The sequence below is a fragment of the Ailuropoda melanoleuca genome, chromosome 1, assembly GCF_002007445.2.
Source record: "Ailuropoda melanoleuca isolate Jingjing chromosome 1, ASM200744v2, whole genome shotgun sequence".
Classification (NCBI taxonomy): domain Eukaryota; kingdom Metazoa; phylum Chordata; class Mammalia; order Carnivora; family Ursidae; genus Ailuropoda; species Ailuropoda melanoleuca.
The window spans coordinates 78,763,631-78,787,416 of NC_048218.1; the positions used below are offsets into that span (position 1 = coordinate 78,763,631).

At 39.2% G+C, this 23,786-nt stretch overlaps 1 protein-coding gene across 3 annotated transcripts in view; it reads right to left on the minus strand.

The window, feature by feature from the left end:
- MAP3K13 (mitogen-activated protein kinase kinase kinase 13) overlaps nt 1-23,786 on the minus strand; it is a 135,532-nt gene that overhangs the window by 76,341 nt on the left and 35,405 nt on the right. Inside the window, exons 1-2 of one of the 3 annotated variants that reach the window (XM_034661704.1) lie at nt 17,083-17,443; nt 14,652-14,709 (exon numbers count right to left, since the gene is read on the minus strand). The exons of 1 other annotated variant lie outside the window; for it this stretch is intronic. The gene's annotated coding sequence lies outside the window, so the exon portion shown is untranslated. Of the gene's footprint in view, nt 1-14,651; nt 14,710-17,082; nt 17,444-23,786 lie in introns of those variants that run through there. One more of the 3 variants, XM_034661689.1, reaches the window with a different exon arrangement.

Here is a 23,786-nt window from a genome sequence, read left to right on the forward strand (position 1 = left end):
GGCTGCAGCTTCCATTTATTTATTTATTTATTTATTTATTTATTTATTTATTTTTAAAGGTTTTTTTATTTATTTGACAGAGATAGAGACAGCCAGCTAGAGAGGGAACACAAGCAGGGGGAGTGGGAGAGGAAGAAGCAGGCTCACAGCAGAAGAGCCTGATGTGGGGCTCGATCCCAGAACGCCAGGATCACGCCCTGAGCTGAAGGCAGACGCTTAACCGCTGTGCCACCCAGGCGCCCCTGCAGCTTCCATTTAAATGCAGTCCTTCCAGAAGGCAGGGATAGACCAGGCAATCTTTCAAAGTCCCCCTGGCATATGGGCAGGCTCTACTCCTGTCTCATCCTCATTGCCACTGACAGGCCTGGGACCAAAGCCTGACAGGAACAGAGAAGAGCCCCTGGCTCCAGTCCACTCCCCAAACCTCATGTGAGGCAGAAAAATGTGGTTTTGTGTCTTTTTGGGCCATATGACTTCTTAGATATAACAATCAGACTGATGACTTCTTCCCCCCTACCCTCCCACCCCGCACCTTCTGAAAAGGAAAGCAAAGGAAAAAAGTCCGGTTTAAAACAGAGTGTCTCATGAAGCTTTAAGGAGATGTTTATGTGTAATTATAAGGAAACACTGAGATTTTTCTCCACCAAAATCAAAATGTTTACCTATATTACAATATAAATATTGGCCATGCTAAAATATGCTGCATACTAAAGCATTTATGTATTGTATAATAGCATTTAATACTACTCAACATGTATGACTTCGGTAATTTTGCAGTTTAATGATTTGGAAAGAAGCTACCAGGAATCAGGAGTCCCAGCTGTGTCATAAATTAGTCACTTAGCCTTGGGCAAGTCACCTAACCTCTCTTGGCCTTAATTTCCTCATGTGCAAATAGAAGGACTTGAACTAGAATGGTCTCTAAGATCCCTTTTAGCAAAAACAAAAACAAAAAACCATTCTGTGAATATAAAGAATCAAAGCAATCAACAACGCAAAAGGGTATATCAAAACCGATTCACTCTCCCCATTACTGGAAATGGCCAATCTATTAGCGAAATCATAAGATTCCTGCTTTAGTAAAGAAGATTGAACAAAATGACTTCTCCTTATGTCTTTCAATTGTAAGATTCTCTCAATTTATGGATTGCTTTTGGAGATATAAAACAATTACAGAATAAGATTAATTTAATAGTAAAGGGGGGAGGGGAGCCCATCTTCTAGGCACAGTGAGTGTTTGCTGTTATGTTAACAGAGCAATGACAGGTATAGCGAGTCACTGTGTAGCTAATAGGGACTGTTTGTCTTGGGCCAGGTTGCTAGGTGGTGTAAATAACTCTGCAAACACAACACCCAGCAATGTAAAGTTCTAAATGCCTTTGGTCACTCCAAGGTGAGCATATAGGATTTCATCACATAAAGCCTTCTGAGTGCCAGTCAGAAAAACTAAGGAAGGACAGAAGAGGATCACAATTGGCTCTCATTTGTTTGGGGGCATACAGACACTGCCTGCAGTGTGCTCCAATGGCCTATGTTCTTAGGGATGTACATCAAAAGAATGGAGAAAAATAGCAATAATAACTGCGTTATCTTACATTTACATATGGAGTTCCATTTCCAAGGTAATTCCATATATTTGAATTTCCTTTGAGCCCTGTAAGAGTTATGTGAGGTGAAAAGAGCAGGTATTATTGGCCTTCTCTGAGGAAAACTGAGGCTTACCAAGGTTTAGTAACATTCTCCTTTCCCAATAGTGGGAAATGGATCAAATTCTTATTATATCACTTTCAACTCCCCGAAATGCTTTTGTCACAAGAGGTCTGCAGGATATATCCACCTGTTTATGATTTCAGTATATTTGCATATTTCAGGAAATGGCAGAGGAATAAAATACTCTTCTGGAATTTCAGGAAATGATTTTTAAAAAGGAAACCAACAACAACAATCCCGAATTGTAATGGTATTTTTAAAGCTGAATTAGAAATAGATGCTAAGGGGCGTCTGGGTAGCTAAGTTGGTTAAGGGTCTGCCTTTGGCTCAGGTCATGCTCGGGTCCTGGGATCAAGCCCCATCCACTAAGCAGGGAGCCTGCTTCTCCCTCTCCCTCTGCCCCTCCCCCACCCCTCTCTCTCTCTCTCTCAAATAAATAAAGAATCTTAAAAAACAAAATAAAACAGATGTTAAATTAGAAATGCCTATTGAATCTGAGAAATAAAGGGGACCAAAATGCTATAACAAACCAAATCCAATTTAAGTTGTAATATAGCAATGAGATTCTAGAAACATGTAATGGTAAAGGTTAGTGCCCTGGGAAGAAAGAAAAGCAAAGGATTTGAAATAGGTGCTAAACATATCAAGAAACAAATACATTTCCACAGAAATTATATTTTAAAAAACTAAGTTTAGGTTGGACAAGAATTAAGCAAAGGATTTAAGTCCTAAATATAGCCCATGTTAAAACAGAGGCAGATTTTGGTATAAGTAAGCATCTAAAAGCTTTAAGCCTTAGAAGAAAAACATACTAACATCTGTTGAGGCACCTATTATGCTTCTACTTTTTATATACTTTATCTCATTTAATCTTTATACCTTCATGGAGGTCAATATTACCACCATTTTATAGACAGAAAACTGAGGCTCTGAGAGATCAAATAACTTGTCCAAGGTCACACAGTTAGTGGGCTTGTTATGCCTATTTGATTTCTAGCTGGGTCCTTTTTGAAGGTTACGTCTCCCTAGAAAAAGCGTATCTAAAATTTGTGGTTATAATTGGTTACTGGAACCATAAGAAATGAAGAAAGAAGCACCTTTTCATCTTTCCTAAGAAATGGTAGGCTGAAAATTCCATGAAGTTTTAACTTAACTCACTCGTCCTAGTGACATGAGCTTTAGAGTCAGAAGAACCAGGTTTGAATCCTAGAATCCTTATATGATCAGCTATATGATCTCAGGTAAGCCTTTAAATTCTTCAGGCCATAATCCAATGTGTTACTCTTTTATTCTATATATTTATGAAATATCATTACCGAATGTTATGTTAGACATCCTAGGGACAGAAAGATACATAAGACTTTCTCCGTCCTCAGAGTTTATCTGCATTAAATCAATTTAGTTAAATCAAAATCACTTTCTACATTCTTAACACCATTCTTTTAGACTTCTACTCCAAGCTAGCAGGTACAGAAGGGACATAAGCTAAAGGAAGAGTTCTAACATGGATACTGCAGATCAGAGGAGCCTGATGTGGGGCTCTCCCGTAACGCCGGGATCACGCCCTGAGCCGAAGGCAGACGCTTAACCGCTGTGCCACCCAGGCGCCCCCACTTTCTACATTCTTAACACCATTCTTTTAGACTTCTACTCCAAGCTAGCAGGTACAAAAGGGACATAAGCTAAAGGAAGAGTTCTAACATGGATACCGCAGATCAGAGGACTACTGGGAATAACTCTTCAAACCTTGTAGCTACCTAATCCCACCCTGCGTCACATTCCTGTTCCCCTTTGTTACTGCCCGAGATGTAAGTAAGTGTCTCCAGTTTAGAGTCTCGACCCTGTACTTTTCTGTGCGTCCTCTTTCCCGACCCCATCTTCCACTCGCTCTTCCCTCTGAAACTTTCCCATTGGCTCCTCATTTTCAATTTCTTGGCTGCACACTCCCTCAACTTCCTTGAATGAATGAAATGGTGCAGTTGACTTTTCTCTTTTCCTCTCCGCTTACCATCACCATGTCCAACTAATCACCAAAGTCCGGTAGATATTTTCTTGTCAGGGAAAATTGTCAAAGACTTTGAAATGGGCAAAAAGGATACTGGGTATCCTTGCCTAGGGCACCACTCCCAGTTTACTGGAGACTTGCCTTCACAGCTGAAAATTGTAGCAAACATCTAGTAATGCGACTGATTCTTGCCCATAGAAATGTAACTGAATTGTGTCTGGTGGAATGCAATGGATTATTAATGCTCTGTGGATACTGAGTGGTTTTGCCCCTAGTTGCACCTTCATTTTGGCACTCCGGCATTCCTTATTGCCTACTTATATATGTGTTCTTGGAAGTTTCCTTATAGCATCTTACTGGTTCCCTCATTAACTAATGAGTTAGGTATAATATTTGACACATATACATTTTGTATGTGTATGAATCATTATTTTACCCTCTTTAAAAAAGTATCCTTTAACATTCTGAACATCTCTTTAATTTTATGCATTTCTCTCCATTGCAATAACCCTTTCTAGCACAGCTCATCTTCACTGTTGCCTAGATTATTTTAACAATCCCCTAATTGCAGCCTTGTCTCTAGTCTCTCCATCCTATTCCATTCTCTCCATAGCCAGAGTGCTTTTTCTAGCATGTAATTCTGAACATACTACTTAACTTTGTAAAATCTCCTGCTCCTAGAATAAAGTCCAACCCTTTTGGCATGATTTGCTTCTCTAGCCTCATGTTTGATACAGCCCTGCAATTCACATTTCAGTTCTCGGAATTCACTGCCCTCTCTCTCACTTCTGGGCACTTAGTCCCCTTTGCATGCCATGCACATTCTGTACCAACCTCCTCCCACCCACATCTTGCTTGTTCTTTAGTGTTCATGTCTGTTATCATTTCCTTCCCGGATCACTCAAGTCTGGGTGAGATGCCCCACTTATGTCTCTACTCATAACTATACTCGTACTATACACTCTAGCAGCCCATACTCATTGACCCCTTCCCCCCCTCCCCCAACAGCACATATCTCTCTACTCTTTGACTAGCTCCGCTACTAGATTATAAGTTGTGTGAGGGCACATGCCATGGCTAGGTTGTTCACCACTACATCCCAGTACATAGCATCCAGCACACAGTTGTCATTTAAGAACATATTCTGAAAACTGTGTTCTCTGTAGGGTCCCAGGATAATAACAGGAACTATCCTATACAAATCCCTCTCAAGATCTGTGACCCACCCCACCCCTCCCCCACAAAAAAAGCATATGTTACACTAGAATAGAACGTGTATACTGGAGTTTTAGGCTTTTATTTTATGGAGTCAGAGTGAAATATTCAACTCATCTGCTTTTTAAATTATGAACGGTTCCATAAAATGGCTATTTCTAGGACGATGAAAAGACGGTTTTGTTTTACTTTCTCTATGGCAGGGAAAAGGGAATGGGAGCAGAAAAAAGCAAGAGGAAGGGAAGAGAAGGCCAGAATCATCTTAAGTGACTACAGCACACACTCTCAGCCTTTCGCTGAACCCTCACTAGGTTCCATAATGACCCTCATTATATCTATGGGGGGAAACTTAGAGGTGCTTAGTAACTTAAAAGGCATAGATAGGTAATAGATGGGACTGCCATGACTCAACTCTCTGACTTCAGAAGCCAAGCTATTAATCACGTCACAAGAGTGGAAAACAGAGAGAAGCTGGAAAAACTATGTCTAGGCAAGATAAATTATTGACAAAGCTTGGTTTCAGTAGCACCTAACAAGTACCCAGTTTACTTTTGCCAGGGGTTTGCAATTCTGGATTTCTCTTGAATGTTCACATGTGACTTGAAACAATTTTGATTTAACACAAAGAGCATGCTCTCTTACACTAATGTTAGCAAGGTCTTTCCTAAGAAGCTCAATTCCTTAACCAGAATATATTGCCTCTGTCTCTCAAGGTGAAAAGGTGGTCCCACTTAGTATCTTATAACTGAAAGAACTAGTAAGACACACATTTTAAAGTGTAACATTATAAAAGCAAATTAACGGTACTACAAAAACTTGAGAAATAGAGAAAAAATAATTCTATCACCCTCACTCAAAAAATGTCGGCGTACTTCCTTCAATTTTTTACTTGAAAAAATCTTAAACATAACTCTGTGCTACTCTTGAAACTTTGACTCTGGTTTCTTTTCTCTTACCAAAACATCATACACATTTTTCATCTGATTATATGGATTACATCACCCTCACCTTAAGTGGCAGCCTATATTCTATTAATTGGCTATTAACTATAGTTAACTCCGGTTATTTGTCTTGTTCCATAAAGTCACCCCGAACATTGGACTAGTGGATGCTGAACCACACAGCTCCTAGGAGAAATACAGGGGTAGGTTTCTGGTCACAACATTTTCAACAGCTGATCAATACATAACCTTGTTTTATGTGTGTTTCTATTTAAAGACACTGTACTTGATATACATTGTTGATTCATTAATGCTGAATTCATGGCCAACAGCACAATAACTCATGACTCAACGAAGCGTATTTTCTCTATAAGGCACATCACGGCCTTCTTGCATCTAGGAATATTACACAACACTTTAGCATTATGCTTGGGGCTATTTTAAACAGCAAAATCACCAATAAAAAGCACAAAAATGCAAAACACAGCACCAAATCGACTTTAAAAAAGAAGATTTCTTTATTTATGAGAGAGAGAGTGAGCATGGAGGGGCAGAGGGAAAGGGAGAGAAGCAGACTCCCCACTGAGCAGGTAGCCTAGGGCTCCATCCCAAGCCCCTGAGATCATGACGTGAGCCAAAATCAAGGGTCGGCACTTAACCCACTGAGCCACCCAGGCGCCCCACGAAATAGACTTTGAGAAGGCACCTGTTCACAGTATGAACGCGGAAACATGAAGGGAGAGAGCGTCACCTTGCTCCATCTGAACCATGAGTGTGTATTTCAGGCAACTCAAATTTTTTTGCGTTCTGCACATGTCTGCCTGTGAATGACTGCAAAAGCACAACTATTGATTTGGGGGTTAAAAATAAATGTTAGTGAGTAGGTGAATTAACAAATACACAATATGCAAATAGGGAGTATCAACTGTATTTTCCTATTATTGAACAGTTAGGCTATTTTTCTATTAAAATAATTCTGTGATTAAATCTTTAGGCCCTAAAACTTCCTCCTCTTTTAGGAGTATTTCCTTAGGAACTACTGGGATAGTCATAATTTTTTTTAAAGATTTTATTTATTTGACAGAGAGAGACACAGCAAGAGAGGGAACACAAGCAGGGGGAGTGGGAGAGAGAGAAGCAGGCTTCCCACTGAGCAGGGAGCCCCATGCAGGGCTCGATCCCAGGAGCCTGGGATCATGACCTGAGCCGAAGTTAACGACTGAGCCACCCAGGCGCCCCAGGGATAGTCATAATTTTGGCAGAGCCTACTTAATGCAATTCTTGGAATGGCTCATGCTGAGATTTTTCAGAACCTCACTGCTTTCAAAGTGTGGTCCAAGGACTAGTGACATCAGCATCACCAGCATTAGAAATGCTGACAAAAATCACCCAAGACTAAGTGAATCAGAACCTGGTTTTTAACAAAATCGTAGGTGATTAACCATGCACGTAAGAAGTTTGACAAGTTCTACTACAAACCAAGGATTCTCGCACTTGAGTATGCATCAGTGTCACCTAGTCAGCTTGTTAAGACACAGCTGCCTGGGAACCCCCCCCCCCGCCCCATCCCCAGCATTTCTGATTCAGAACGTCTGGGAAGCGGCCTGAGAATCTGCATTTCTAACAAGCTCCCAGGTGATGCTGATGGTCCTGGTTCTAGGACCACACTTTGAGAACCACCGGGTAAGCGGCTTCATGAGTAGGTCTCTTGCAGGATTTAAACTTGCAGTTTTTAAACTGATAATACATCTTTTTTTGCAGGGAGGCGGGGAAGGGAGGGGAAATAATCGATGCATAGCTCATCAAAAGAAATCCACACCAGGGATGCCTGGGTGGCTCAGTCAGTTAAGCATCTGCCTCCCGCTCAGGTCACGATCTCAGGGTCCTGGGATCAAGTCCCAGATTGGGCTCTCTGCTCAGCAGCGAGTCTGCTTCTCCCTCTCCTTCTCCCTCCCATTCTGTGATCTCTCTTTCTCAAATAAATAAAATCTTAAAAAAAAAAAAAAGAAATCCACACCAGGCTTTATGGAGGCAAGCTAGCTAGCCAGGATGGTTAGACCTAGTCACGGTTGGTGAGGGGAGGCCAATATGGTTGGGTCAACTGAGAAACAGAGATAAAGGAAAAAAAATGGTTTTTTGTTATTTAGGCACACTGTATACAAAATCTAACATTAAAGTATCTGAAAAAAATCTTATTGAGTAGTTTTTCACAAAGCATATTTTATGAAATTACATACAAAAATAGGCTAATCTGAAGAATCTGCTTGGTAAAAAGTATCAAAGAAAAAAAATTTTTTTTTTTTTTTTTACTTTTTTAGTTTCCTGTGATAATATACAGCAGTGAAAGGATAGGTCCCCAAATCAGGCCCACAAACTTAGTTTCTGGGACTTTTTGGCAAATCCTTAGCTGCAACCACCCAGGAATAAGCCAGAAGAGACTTCTCTTAGAAGATGGAAGCCCTGAGACTACAGTTTCCTCATCCCGAGGCTTCAGGTCAATCCCCATGCATAACTATTCTCCAGCGTAAAGACATCTCCGGGTACAAGCCATGTGCATCTCAGGTAAATCACAATTACCATTTCACGTGGCTCTTGGGCTCCGCGAAGCTTTAATCAAGTACGGTCTCCTGGATAGGTACTCCCTTGGAGTGACTCCCTTCTCCTCACCCTAGGGACCCTTTTACTCTGCATTAATAATGAGGTTCTCTTGGTCATTCCTTTTCACTTTCCAGACTTGGTCCAAGGCTTTTAGAATCTGGGTGGCTAGCTGTTCTTTGGTTTTTAAAACCATGCCACGGCCTTTTAAATAGCAGGAAAAAGACGGAGGCCATTTATAAGACCTTCCATGGCAAAAGCAGTTTGACTCTAACAAAAGCCAGTATCAAAGGTGTAGGATTCAGTGAAAGGAAGCCCGTTTCAATGTAGATGACCTTGTGATCCAAGGAGAGCAGGGGATGGGGAGTGAGTACTGTTGGAAAGTGTTAGGATCTTTTCTCCCATCAGGGCTTCTGCCATAACAGAAAATATAAAGGATTATGTGATTGTTTCTCTTTCTTGAAGAAATCTACTCTGATCTCTAGGTCTCTGAGAATACTTAAAGGTTAGACTAGAGCCTGGCTTTGATCATTAACATAAGCAGTATAAAGCAAATGTTCAGTTATTTTTGATTAGACAAACAGATGGAAGGGGTTCTGTTCAAAAATGGCCAGAAACAGGAGGAGGAAGATGGGCGGGGGGAGAACCTGGCAAAGGAGTACAATTTCTTTTCAGATTGGCTCTTGAGCCCCAGCAGCTGGAATATCAGGTGGGTATTTCCCAGGAGTTTCTATGCTTAGCGAAGATTTTAAATGAATCTGTACATTTCGGTCTAGAGAGTAGTGACTGAAAATATCCAAAGGTATGTTGCATCTGTTTCTTCTTAGTGTGCGTATGTATTTGAATTTGTTATGTGAGAGGAAATAATTGGTAAGTAATTAGTAAAATGCTTAATCTCACTTTAATCAAAAGATTATCTTCCCTGGAAAAAGCAATCATGGCTTTGTGTTTTGGTGGGCTTGATCTCACTAGTCTCAATTATCCATGTTTATCCGCGCCTGCGGATAGCCTAATGTGTCCCATTAGAGGCAGGCAGGACAGCTATCACAAATGCAGGCACGGCGCCTCGGGGGTAATAAGAAGCCTCGATGGGCTTATTTTGCAAATTGAGCCCTCTTCAGTAATAGCAACTGTGACAGCCCTCTTTAGGACTCGAAATGAGTCTTTTTTTCAGTCTGGCTCCCAAATCCATTCTCTTTGATTTAAGATGGAAGCTGCCCTCCTTGCTGCCACCTGCCCTGGGTGAACCATCAGCCCAACCACAGGCTCCCTGGGCTCTGCCTCCCTTCACCCCCCCCTTTCTTTTTTCTATCACCTTTCTCCGGTCCTCTGTCTTTGACTATTTCCTAAGCCCTTCACCTCAATCAACTCATTCTTCTACTTCTCTGGCCTTCTTGGAATCTAGAGTTTCACTAAAATGTCCTCCTAGTACTGCTCAATTCAACTATTACCCCAGCCCAGGAATTCAGGACAAATTAGCAGATTGAAGACAATTACCATCTGTCAGTGGGAAGTCCTATATTGTTTTCCCCTAATTTTTAAACAACTAAAATTGCACTGTTACTACACCTTCTCTGTAATACATGATTGCTTTTTGCAAGATGGTTTTACCACACTGCTACACATACAAGTATTGTTACTACCTGAAATTATTATAGCTGTTAGAACTAGACATGAGACCTCTCTGCTGGACTATTATACAAATGAAAAAGAATACAAGAAAAATTCTAGACTGATGAAATGAACACTAAAATGGAAAGGATGTTTTCTGTTTTGTCATTTTTACAATTTATCTTTTTCCTTGACAAAATCTGCAAACTCAAAACACCAATCCATCAACCAACTTGTTATTTGGAGAATTCTGGGAAGAATAATTTTCAAAAGCTAGCAACTCTCATACAAAATAACAAAATATGATTTTTTCACAAAATCTTATTTTTTCAAAGACTGGTTGTACCGTTTATGGATTTAGTGGTTCTCATTTTCTTATTTAATATAGTCTTTCACCCTTCATCATGCTTCAGTCCGACTTAAAGAATGATAGGAGGTAGGGAGAGATGGACAGAAGGAGCCAATATGATCAATTTGCGGGACTTGAGCCTAGGACCCTGGGATCATGACCTGAGCCGAAGGCAGATGCTTAACCGACTGAGCTACCCAGGCGCCCTGAATTTTGCTTCTTAAGAGCACTAATGAAAGTCAGATCACGGAAAGGCTGTAACACACAACCAAACTAAGGTTATTAGATTATCTGTTGCCATATTCCCTATTAGCCCAGACTATCAAATCACCAGTCTCCTGGAAGCTCTCTCTTGATCACAAAGAATAATGGCCAAGACAAGTGACCTTTATATGGGCATGCCTAAAGGTGGCAAGATCAGATCTCATCAGGATTCTATGTCCTGCTCATGAGGAAGTTTGTGGGCAGATCTCAAAGTGATTTAATGTGTGTCTCACCCAGCTATCTCCATCTGAAACACTCATGACACTTTCCCCTCCTCCTCAGCTCTAGCAGTAGCCCACGGGGGCTAAACTTCTAGAAAAGTACTATGAAAAAACTGGAGTAAAGGTAGATTTTAACCAGATTATCTTAGAAGTTGTCACTCGTCTGTTTGATGTTGGTAATAATGAGATTCCAAGAATGTTACAATGTTAGCGTTAGAAAGGACATCTGAGATCACTAAAAAAATGTCTTCATCTCATATTTTGAAATGAAAGCTGAAGACAAATTTTAAAAAGCTGAGAGAATTGTCTCGCCAAGGATGACCTGATACTGCTACATAAGTACTTACTGCCTTAGTCCAATTCTTTTTCCCTTGCATCTTTGTGCCTTATAAAGGAGGCAAACAGAAAGCACGTTGATTTTATCCATTTTAATATAAGTAACCTTTTAGATAAAGAAAGAAGGTAGGTATATGGTTGCATAAAAGAACCTTGTTATTAAAGACTTTACAAGGGTTCAATTCATCCTCTGTTCAAGGTGGTGCATGTGAACCTTCTGCGAAAGTGTAATAAGCAAAAGATATTTAAGCCTACACCGGTGGTTCTTCCCTTGATTCATCTGAGAACTAGAACACATCCTCCTCATTGACTATCGCTCACCATGCAGCAATTCTCAGTGGTGACATTATGAAAGGACAATCTCCCCCGACATACACACACACATCCACCCACATACTTGGGAGGATTTATCCTAATAGGGCAGCAAGCAAAATTTGAAAAAGTTTCCCAAGTACCACCTCTGCTCTGACCTCTACCAAGCAGAAAAATCACTAATCCAAAAAAAAAAAAAAAAAAGGTTCTCCTACAATATACAAATGTACACCAAAAAAAAAGGGTCTACTCTGTGCCAGACACAGGCTATAAAGTGATGAACAAACAGTGAATACTAAATGTTCACTTGGAGTTTTAGTCTTGGAGCAGCTCTCTTTGTATATCCATTGTACCTAACTTGGTCAACCACTGACCCATTGGTTTGATAGTTTCAACTCTCTGAACCTCTCTGAATCTATATCCGCAAACACAGGTTACAACGAGAAAATCTCTTTTTAAAATTTTAATTTAATTTAATGATTTTTTTTAAGTAGGCTCCACACCCAACACGGGTCTTGAACTCATGACCCTAAGATCAACAGCTGCGTGCTCTACTACCAGCCGGGTGCCCTGAAAAAATCCTTTTTGACTCTACCCCACCCCCAGCACAGTTTATTCCTCTCTGACCTTTACTCTTCTCTTTAACATTTTCCACTGCTTCAACCTAGTGTACTTCATTATCTGTCTTCCCTAATAAAATAAGCCCCCAAGAGCGCAAGAATTTTTGTTTTTCTTTTCACTGCTCTGTACTCAGTACCTAGAACACATACTAAATGTTCAATATTTGTTGATTAAAAGAATGCCAACACTTTGACACCTGCCAGTTCTATTTGATACTTCCTCTTTCCCATCACAGTCTCCCCATCAGCCCCTTCAATCATTCTCTCATCCCTAGTATACTGATCCTCTGTCCTCTTCGGATTTTTGCTGCTGGCTATATCTAGGCAGAGCGTAGCTAGCATGGGCTCCATGATTAACTGTTACATGATAATCTTCATTTACACACACCCTCTTATCTTCTACTGCATCTGCTGTACCCATACTTAACCCTATATTACCCCCACCATCCAACTTATCTTACTCCATTGTCCAGTCCAGAGCATTGCAAGAGAAGACGTTAGAGTCAGGCTAGACTGAACCAATAACAAGTCAAGGTAGGCCTCGATGTTCAAAATCCATGGTATACAGAAGAAAGAGAATGGGGTAAAGAATTAGACCTGGATTTGAGAACTGGGTATAATGTACACTACCTGGTGTCTTTGGTTGAGTCGGTAACCTTCCTGAGCCTGTTTTCTCATCTGTACAATGGGGGTAGTAGTGCCTACTTCATACCACGAGGATTATATTTTAAATGAAATAATGCATGTGAAAGCTCCCAGATTTCTAGGTATGTAGAATTTGCTTAATAAGTGTCAGCTCCTTCTCTTCCTTTACTGTATCTCAGTTACCTCTTTGAAAATGACTAAATCCTACTTAGCAAGAAAATCCATGTTCTCTGGTATGAATCTTAATTTTCCTCTATTCCCTCCTTTCCATATAGAATTCTATGTCTTCACTCTGTTTTCTTGATTCACGAGTAGTGTCCCTCTTCTTTTCTAAAACTAACCCTCTATCCATGTACATAGTTTTCACCCTGGCTGCACATTAGAATCATTTGGGGAACTTTAAAAAATGCAGATGTCTGGGCCCCACCACAGACCAATTAAATATGACTCTCTGGAGGCAGGAGCATGGTATCAATATTTTTTTTAAGTTCCCTGGTAGGGTGCCAAGACAATTCAATGGTAGAGAGAACAGTCTTTTCAACAAATATTGCCGGAACTGGATATCCTCATTCAAAAGAATGAAGTTGAACACTTCCTCATACCATGCACAAAAATTAACTCAAAATGTATCATAGACATGAATGTAAGAGCTAAACCTATAAAGCCCTTTAAAAAATAGGGATAAATCTTCATCACCTTGGGTTAGGCAAAGTCTTCTTGGATAGGATACTAAGAGCACAAGCAACAACAACAAAAATGAAAAAACTGAATTTCATCAAAATTTTAAAACTTGGTGCTGCAAACAATATCACCAAGAAAGTAAGAAGAAAACTCACAGAATGAAAGAAAATATTTGCAAACTGTATATCTGATAAAGAACTTGTACCTATAACACATCACAGACCCTTAAACTCAATAATAAAAAGATAAATAAACTAACTTTTTAAATGGGCAAAAGATCTGAACAGACATTTCTCCAAAGAAGAAATACAGAGGGTCAATAAGCACATAAAAAGATGCTCAAAATCATTAACCTTTAGGGGAATGTATACCAAAACCACACGGGGAGAGCATATAAAATTCACTAAGATCACTGTTATCAAAATTAGGGATACTAAGAAGTGTTGCCAAGGATGTGGAGAGATTGAAAGCCTCATATACTGCTGGTGGGAATGTAAAATGGTGCAGCTGCTTTGGAAAACAGTTTGGCAGTTCCTGAAAATGTGAAACATATAGTTATCATAGGACCCAGCAATTCCACTGCTAGGTATATACTCAAGAGAAAGGAAAACATATGTTCACATAAAAACTTGTATGCAAATGTTCATAGCAGCATTATTCATAACAGCCCAAAAGTAGAAACAACCCAAATGTCCCTCAACTGATGGATGGATCAGTAAAACATGGTATATCTGTACAATGGAGTATTATTCTGCAATAAAAGGAATGAAGCCCTGATATATGCTATAACATGGAGAACTCTGAAAACCTTATCTAAGTGAAAGAAGCCAGTCACAAAAGACCGTATGTTGTATGATTTCATCAATATGAAATGATCAGAATAGGCAAATCTCTGTATAACGAAAGAAGATTAGTGGTTGCCTAGGACTGGGGGGGCTGAGGGGAAATGAGGAGTGACTGCTAATGTGTATGGGTTTCTTTTCTTTCTTTCTTTCTTTCTTTTTTACAATGATGAAAATATTTGAAAATTGGATGCGGTGATGGTTGAACAACTCTAGGAACATACTAAAAACCACTGAACAAATAGACAGACAGAAAGTTCTGCAGGTAATTCCAATCTTCACAACACTATGTATGGTATCTTACCTTCCAGATTCCTTAGGAGGACATACAGCATCTTCTAAATCTTTCTCTCCCCCATATTCTGAAGGAACAACCAACACAGAGCAGGAGGATGGTATCTCTTACATGACTTTTTTTTTTTTTTAAAGTCAAAGAGTGCTCTTGGTGAGTGTTTTTTATTTTAATCAAAATTGCAAGAGTCAGGCTGCCACCTGGCAGCATTGGTCCTCTTGGCTATCTTGATTCACTTGAGCTCCCCAAGCAATGAATTCAGCTGTAGCCCAGTGAGAGAGGCTAGGTAGACAGTGCAAACCAAACTGACCGGTTCTGCCATCCGAAGTACTGTTGTTCCGTCCTCTACCAGTGGATGTGGCCTCTGGCCCTTAGGAACCATGCTTTTGACAGTTCCCCAGGACAGGGCTCTGGCTTGACTGACTTTGTTTACTAAATAAATTAATTCCTGCTTCTGGAGTAGCTTCAATTTTGAAACAGAAAGCCGTCTATTGATAGTCACTGATACACAGGATTTTATTGTTTGATATTAAACAATTAAGAGTTATTGTTTTTTTCCCCCTACAAATACACTATACAGGAAAATAAATATAATCTAGAATACAGCCACTAGGAGTGGAGAGAGAGGGAGATTCATATCTACTCTGTGCCTTAAAGGGATAGTTTTACTTTAATAAATGCAAAGTGCAGACTGTATTTCTTTCATGGAAATAAAGCCCTCTTGCTAAAACGTATAGAAAAGACAGCATCTGGTGAACATTTCTTGACTTTGATTATATAAACACATTTTTTTTAAAAAACCCTAAGAATTCAGTCTTTTGATTTAGCAATGATCTAGACTTCAATAATTTGAAATAGCTTTGCAATTGCTACTTTCAACAAAGTCTGAAGGTACACAAATGAAGAAAATGATGAAGTCTAGATGTTTACAAATACAGGGAAATTGTGTTATTTGTTCAACCCAGCGTATAAAAAATAGCAAAATATGAAACCATAGTTGTCTGAGCACAGGACGAAGATCTGATTTAAAATGAGGCAGAAATTTTCCCTTCTATAGCTCTAGTGAGTCCAGATATACTTAGAAAAATGAAATGAATAAGGGCAATGCCAAGATGAGAAACAAAAGAAAACTCCAAATCCTCAGGTAATTTTGAATGAGTTTACTGTTGGAAGATTCACTAATAATCTTCAAAATAGATCATTAGAGTCCTAATCTAGAAGCCCTATTTCATGAGAAAAGATTAAATAGGAACATCTCAAAACTAAGTATTGATTATACAGGGTAAACATGACAAGGCTGGATGATAAGAAATTAACAGACATTTTGCTTTCCCTCTCACTGGAGACAACCACCAGGTACGCGCGGCCGACTAGAATATAATTTGCTCAAAGCGAGGGAGGTGGAAAATGCTATTAGGTTATCTGGGTTGAGGAGCTGCCCCGGGGCAGAACATGTCACAGTGTCCCATCCCTCTTCTTTACCATCCCAACTTTCACCAGAATATCATCCAGAACCTTGGAAAATAAATTCGATCACAAATACTTTTTGTTCAAACTCCAAGCAAAGTATCAAACCTTAACTTCATACATGGAACATATCAGAACTTTTCCACATTTGCCAGCCACAGCGGAATAAACTATTTTCAGCTGGGAGTTCATCTTCAGAAAATACTCATGTGCATTTCTGTGCAACATTATTATGGAATCCATTATGAAACCACTTCTTAATTTTCACTCGGGGATATTTTACAGATCAGAATTTAAGGATCATTCCCCTTTTGCCTCTGGTGCAGGCTTTTAAGTTTTTGAAAATATAAATAAAATGCACAGAGTGACAGAAAGAGCTGCAAAGATGTATAAACACACCACTGTTACTCCCATAATAAAAGCTTTTGGAGGAAAAATGGTCGGACAAGTATTCATCTCCCCCAAATTGCAAGCTCAAGACCCTGACTGGTACACAATTACGAAACAAAGGGGAGGTGAAGGGTGACACACAACAGAAAGGGCGGCAGAAAGGAAGACCAGTGCTCAGCAGGCTGAAACCTGCTCTGTCTAGCTGGCCCGGCTTCCCCCCCGGCACCTTTCTGGTACCAGTTTGGGGCTTTGCCTCTCACGCGACCCACATCATCTTCTCCGATAAATGAATCTCCCTTTAAGGAAAGCCAAGCCAGCATCCAGAGGTAACGTGCAGAACCGTAAATGAAAAATGTCCATGTCAAGCAAGCAAGCAGACGAGCAAAGGGAAAACCAGCTGTCAGTTTCGGAGGCTCCCAGCTCTAACGGGGTTTCAGGTTACTCTTTGCCTCTGTCTCCTGCTCTTTCTCACCATGTCTCCCTCAATAATATCAGCTTTCTAATCAACTCAAATCTCAAATACCTTCTCCATCTGTCCTTGCGAAATAAATGCTGATGAAACAGAAAAAAAGAGTGTGATACTCACAACAATGAAGAATTCCTACACATGCCGTTCCATTTTCTTGCTTTAAAAAGATGGAAGGTTAAGTTAAAAAGCCTTGCAGAATTAGAAAAATAAGGGGGAGGGGGATTCCACCCACACAATCCTCCAGCCCACCGCAAAGAAGCCCAAAGGCTTGCTGACGTCACAGATTCATGAATGGATGTAAATTGGGCTGGTTTAGGATTCCGCACAGACTTCGCTGTGGTGTGTGCCATGAAAAAGAAAGGGAGGGTCTAGAGCAGGCCCGACCAATAGGCTTCAGGCACTCATGGCCTGCCTTCTTTTAGGAGGAATCTGGTCACAGAATAAACAGAGCCCGCCAATCAGGCGTCTGCCACTGCCTTAAGACAGACTGGCAGCTCGAGGGCGTGCGGGGAGAGGGGGGTGGCGGGGGACGTGTGTGTGTGTGTGTGTGTGTGTGTGTGTGTGTGTGTGTGTGTGATAGTAATGAAAACAGTATTATTGATATTGAATGAGGGAATCAAAATAGAATTTCGGTGGAATCGGGGCTACCAAAAATGCATGGAGAAGAATCACATTCTTTTATTTATTAGAGCTATTTTCTTTAACTCCTCTCTTGCTGTTCAGCAACGTGCCTGCTCCGATGTGATAAAAACAAATTAAAGTCAGGGAAACAGTTCCTAAAACTAGTGAGGAGTAAGAAATGTATGCCCTGCACACCAAGGCTTGTAAAAAAGCAAAACAGTAGGGAAATATTAATGGGAATAACCTAATGATTAAGAAATATAAATATATAGGGGCACCTGGGTGGCACAGCGGTTAAGCGTCTGCCTTCAGCTCAGGGCGTGATCCCGGTGTTATGGGATCGAGCCTCACATCAGGCTCCTCCGCTATGAGCCTGCTTCTTCCTCTCCCACTCCCCCTTGCTTGTGTTCCCTCTCTCGCTGGCTGTCTCTATCTCTGTCGAATAAATAAATAAAATCTTTAAAAAAAAAAAAAGAAATATAAATATATAAGACAATATTACATAAGTGTAATTATTTTTTAGAACAATATCATCTTGCTCGCCTTTGTGATGCATCAAAGTGGGTGTGGAAGAGCAGTGCTGCATTTAAATAAGGTAGGTAAATAAGGTAAGTAAACATTTCCTCATTTAGACACAACTCAAAAGAGCTCTTAATGATTCTTAGAGCAAATTTTGGTTTTAATAAGATGCCTTACTATAAACAGCAAAAACAGCTATATTAAATTCACCCAAGAGCTCATGACATTTAAAATTTTTTTCTAATTTAAAAAACTTTACCAGCTTTATTGGGATATAATTGCTATACAAAGAAATGCACATATGTAAAGTGTACAACTAGATGAGCTCAGAGTTATGCAAACACCCCGACACCATCCCCACAGTCAAGACAGTAGACATACAGAGGGTTTTCTTGTGTTCCTTTGTGGGTTTTTGGTTTGTTTTTATGGTAAGAACACTTCACGGGAAATCTACCCTCTTAGCAAATTTTGAAGTGCACAATGTAAGACCACATTGTTTACTACAGGCACAATGCTGTGGAGCACATCTCTAGAACTTACTTGTCTAATAAAACTGAAACTTTACACCCATTGAATAGCAACTCCTATTTCCCTGCCCCCCCCATCTCTGGCAACCACTATTGTATTCTCTGCTTCTACGAGTTTGACTCCTTTAGATATCTCATAGAAGTGGAATCATACGGTATTTGTCTTTTTGTGACTGGCTTGTTTCACTTGGCATAATGTCCTTCAGGCTCATCCATGTTGTCACAAATGACAGAATTTCCTTTTTTAAGGCTGAATAATATTCCATTGTATATATACACCACATTTTCTTTATCTGATCTTCTGCTGATGGACACTTGGGTTGTTTCCATATGTTGGCTATCGCAAATAGTGCTGCAATGAACATGAGAGTGCAGGTATCCTTGGAAATCCTGATTTCAGTTCTTTTGGGCATATATCCAGAAGTGGGGTTGCTGAATCATATGGTAGTTCTATTTTTAATTTTATAAGGAATCTCCATACTGTTTTCCATAGTTGCTGCACCATTTTACATTCCCACCAACAGTGTACAAGGGTTCTAATTTCTCTAAACCTTGCCAACATATATTATCCTTCTCTAAATAGTAGCCATCCTAAGAGGTGTGAGGTGATATCTCCCTGAGGTTTTACTTTGCATTTCTCTGACAATTAATGATGTCGGGCACCTTTTCATATGCCTATTGGTCATACGTACGCCTTCTTTGAAGAAACGTCTATTCAAGTCCTTTGCCCGTTCTTGACATTGGTTTTGGCAATAATTTCTTGAGACAACACCAAAAGCACAGGCAACAAAAGCAAAAATAGACAAGTGGGATTACATCAAACTAAAAAGCTTTAATCAACAGAATAAAAAGGCAACCTATAGGAGAAAACATTTGTAAAACACATATCTGATAAAAGATTAATTTCCAAAATATATAAGGAACTCAAAACACAATAACAAAATAAATAATTCATGATGTTTCTTTACTCTTTATTTTTAAAAATGTTGTAAGTTACACAAAAGTGGATATTAATATAATTCACTGCCCTTATACCCCATTATTTCATTTCATGATTACCAACACTTTACTTAAACCGATCACAACTTTTTTGAGCTTGGGAAATCCTTGAAGCTGGAACAACAGTGGTTAATATAAAGCCTCGTTATGAGGTGTCCAGTGACCAAGAACATTCTGAACAGAGATCTTACTCTATCTCTTAATCAATCAGACTGTTTGTACAGCTGAGAGGAGAGTGGTTGCCTGTCTCTGTGTGGCTATGGAGGGTTCAAGCCTGACACTAGTGAGTACTGCACCCTGCTTAGCTCATTTGGAAAAACAAAATGCAACAAAACTCTCCAGGACTATTTCACACACAGCAAAGATGTCCAGAGCACTGTTCTATATACTCAAACAACAGGATATCATTGGCAAATAACATAACAAATTTCTCTAAAGGAGCTTACTGTGGAATATCACTATGGAAAAGGTAGACCAAAGAAGTTTATCTCTGTAAGAAAGGAGTGCTCAAGGCAAATGCAGGACTGGTACATTCCTAGTAGGCCTGAGTGCACCACATTGGCTTACATCAGTATGTCCATGTACCAAGATTATTTCAGAACTCATAAATGGAAAGGAATTAAGAACATATATCTCTGTCTCTTTAAACAGCAATCAAAACTAACCAGGATACACTAATAGAATCAGATTTCTTAGAAAATAATCTTTTTTCCCTGAAAATTATTTTCCAAAATAATGCAGACTAACTAATAGAAGAAGGCAACCTTTTTGTGGAACATCAACAAGATGGCCAACTCTGTTATGGAAGCCAACAATTTGCTGTAAGGTTTGACAGCAACATCATCACTCAACAAGTCTACCAGGGATCAGGGTATCTCTGGTACAATTCAAAAAAACAGTCTATAAACGATTCTAAACACAGCCACCTAAGAAGCTGGCTCACTATGTAACCTGGCAAATACAAATGGGCTGGCTCTGTGGACTTGCCATCTTAGTAAGATGAACCTGATCTGGACTAGTGTGCTTCCCTATACCACAGAAATACCAACAGGGCCGACAACAATTTCTCCTGTTGAATATCATGGGAAATCATCAGGAAGATAACTTATCTTCCCACAAATTACAGAAACTGTGGAGGTCATTCTTGGAGGAAGCCATTGTTGTTTTTGGAACAGAAGGAAGGTAGGGAGAGGGGGCCATGAGAAATGTACATTCTAGAGCGGCATTGCCCAAGAACTTCCTGCAATGATGGAAATGTTATATAATTTGCACTAATAACAGTGGCCACATGTGACTGTTTCGCATTTAAAATGTGGCTAATGTGATTGAGGATCTGAATTTTAAATTATATTTAATTTTAGTTCATTTAAATTTTAAAATAAATAGTCACACATGGCTGGCTGATGGCTACGGTATGGGACACGGCAACTCTAGAGATTATCAAGCCAAGTCCCTTCATCACAAGTAATTCTTTATTTCAGCATGTGAGCATGCTAAGTGTGGAGGACTACAAAGCCATTATCAAGGTGAATAAGCACTTTTAAGAATCAAATGAACCTCTTCAAATCTCAGCAATGACTGGAAGATATCCCTGGTCTTGTTTCCCAAGAAGAAATTCAAACTTCATTATGAGAAGACAATCTAAGAATAGAAGTTAAGGTACAATTATTCTGCTATAAAAATATGAGCTATTCTAGGATTGTTTTTTGAGAAAAATTGTGTTTTTTAAAGGAAAATGACTCATTTAAGCCAGAATCTAAGAGAACTTCAAAGTATAATGACCTAATGACAATTTTTGTCAGAAATACCATGAAAAAGAAAGAGGATAATGACTTCGAGGCTAATGCATGAAGATTCAGATTTCTTCCACAGGCACCAGTGTGTAATAGTTAAAAGTTAGTAAAGAGATCTGGGTTCAAATCCTGACTCTGCTATTTATTATTTATGTAAGTTCAAGCAACTGGAGTTTCTGTATTCTCATTATTAAAGTGGGGGATAATAATAGGCCATACCCATTAGGTGAAAGTTAATACTTGAGAGGACTAGCACAGAATCTGTAATATAGAAGATACTCAGCAAATGATACTGGTAGTTGTTTTTGTTTTATTGTTGTTATTCAAATGCCATGGGCCCGTCTATTCTCAGCAAGGGAAAGTTCAACTACTGTGCAGATCCAGGGATTAAAAACCACAGAGAAAAACACATCTTTATTTTGCTTTTAATAAGCCTGACTTTGGCTCTTTGGAGGAAATTCTTAGAAATACGTACAAGGGACACATTTTCCAAAGAAATGCTCATCGAAATCATTTTCCTTTGGGAGATTGGGGAATACTCTCTGAGGTTCTGCAGCTGAGGAGGGGGGAAACTCTCAGGAGGTTGAGCTAGGTGACCAAAAACTCTGTTCATCAAAAAAAAACAAAAACAAAAAATAATGCTACAATTTCCAAAGAAAACCTGTAGTTTATATACCATCATCTGAATTAATATGGAAAACAACCTACTAGGGGAAAACACTGGCTGAAATTCTTACTTTCGTATCAAAATGTTAACTCTAACTTTCCCTGTTTTCAGAGTGTACGGTTTGATAGCGTGAATAGCAATGTCAATATTCAATATTCAAATTTTAATATTCAAAGACTGCAACAAACTATTACTTCAATTTTGTTGTTGCTGCTACTGTCTAGCTCCCATTAAATGCCTCGCTGAGAAAGCGATTTTTAAGAAACATCTAAAGAAAAGAAATTCATATGGGTATCACTAAAATGATACTTATTAGCTGTTGGGCAGCTCAGTTGGTTAAGTATCACTAAAATTTATCCCTGTATCAATGGAGATAGATGGATCATCAGAAAGCTACCTGTTACCCAAATATCATTAGCCTAATGCCCCTTAGCAGAATCATTATCACAGAGTTACACTTTCATGTTATGGCCTTGCTTTTATCATGCCTTTATCAAGAATTATTATAAGGAACAGCAATATTGTTTCTGTGTTGTCCGTTACCTTGCATGATGTCTCATATGCAAGCAATTCACACAAAGAATTCATTTTAGAACTTAATACCAGGGAAAAGTTTTCTGTTCTTGAAAAATTATTAGGCACCCACATTTTTGATAACAATATAATCCATTGAATTTTCATTTTTTTTGGTCCCTGCTGGTAGGAAGCTCAAAGCCAACTTTATGCTCAAAGCTATATATCTATATCTATTTTAGCTTTTGTGGTTAGCGTATCTGCTTTCTCTTCCCTGCTTTGGGTTTGCTTTCCCTTTTATTAACCTTATTGTATATATACTTCATGGTAAGGACTTCAAATCCTTTTTGAAACAGACTATAAATAAAAATGTACACTAAACACATATCTATTAACTTTTAAAAAGATGAAAGTCTCATGTCCATAAACTCTACAATCTTCTTTATGATAAAGGAAAACCCTAAAGGTACACAAAATGGTGGCAAACTTTGAAAAATATTTTGAGTTCAATGCATTTGAAGTCTTCAATATTTTTTATCGAAGTATAATAAAACATCTAGTCAGCTGGAGAAAAGCAGTTGCTTAGAGATTTTATGTGCTATTTAGAATAAATCTTAGCAGCTTAATGAAGTTTTAATGTATTATCCCTGTCAAAAGGATGACTACAAACGAAGGATGTAAGAATTCTTGTCTGATCAATAATGAAGATGCACTGAAATAAATAAAAAACAAATGGATTTCTCAATTAATAAAATATTTAGCATCCCTGAAACACACCGTTCCATAATATACAAATTCTGGCAAGGTAACATAAACCTAACATTGGTGGGGCTAAAAATAATATCTTGAGTTTATAAAGGCATTGTCCATATTGAAAGAGTAAACGGAAAATTTATGCATCACTTTACTCATCCACATAGAATTCGTACTACTTCTGAGAGGCCAGGTGAACCATCTAACTTCTGTTCTTCTGAACCTGTTTTAATTTCCCCCCTTCTTTAGCTAGATACAGGTTGGCATTTCCACTTCAGCTTCATACTGCAAGCAAGAGAACTGAAGAGCAAAACATAGGAATAGCGACCATCTGCTATTTTGTTTTTAGTCTGCTCCTGCATCTCTGCATTTGAGAACGCTGTCTCTCCACCATCCTCAGTCCAAGTGGTTCAGAGGGAGCTGTAGCCA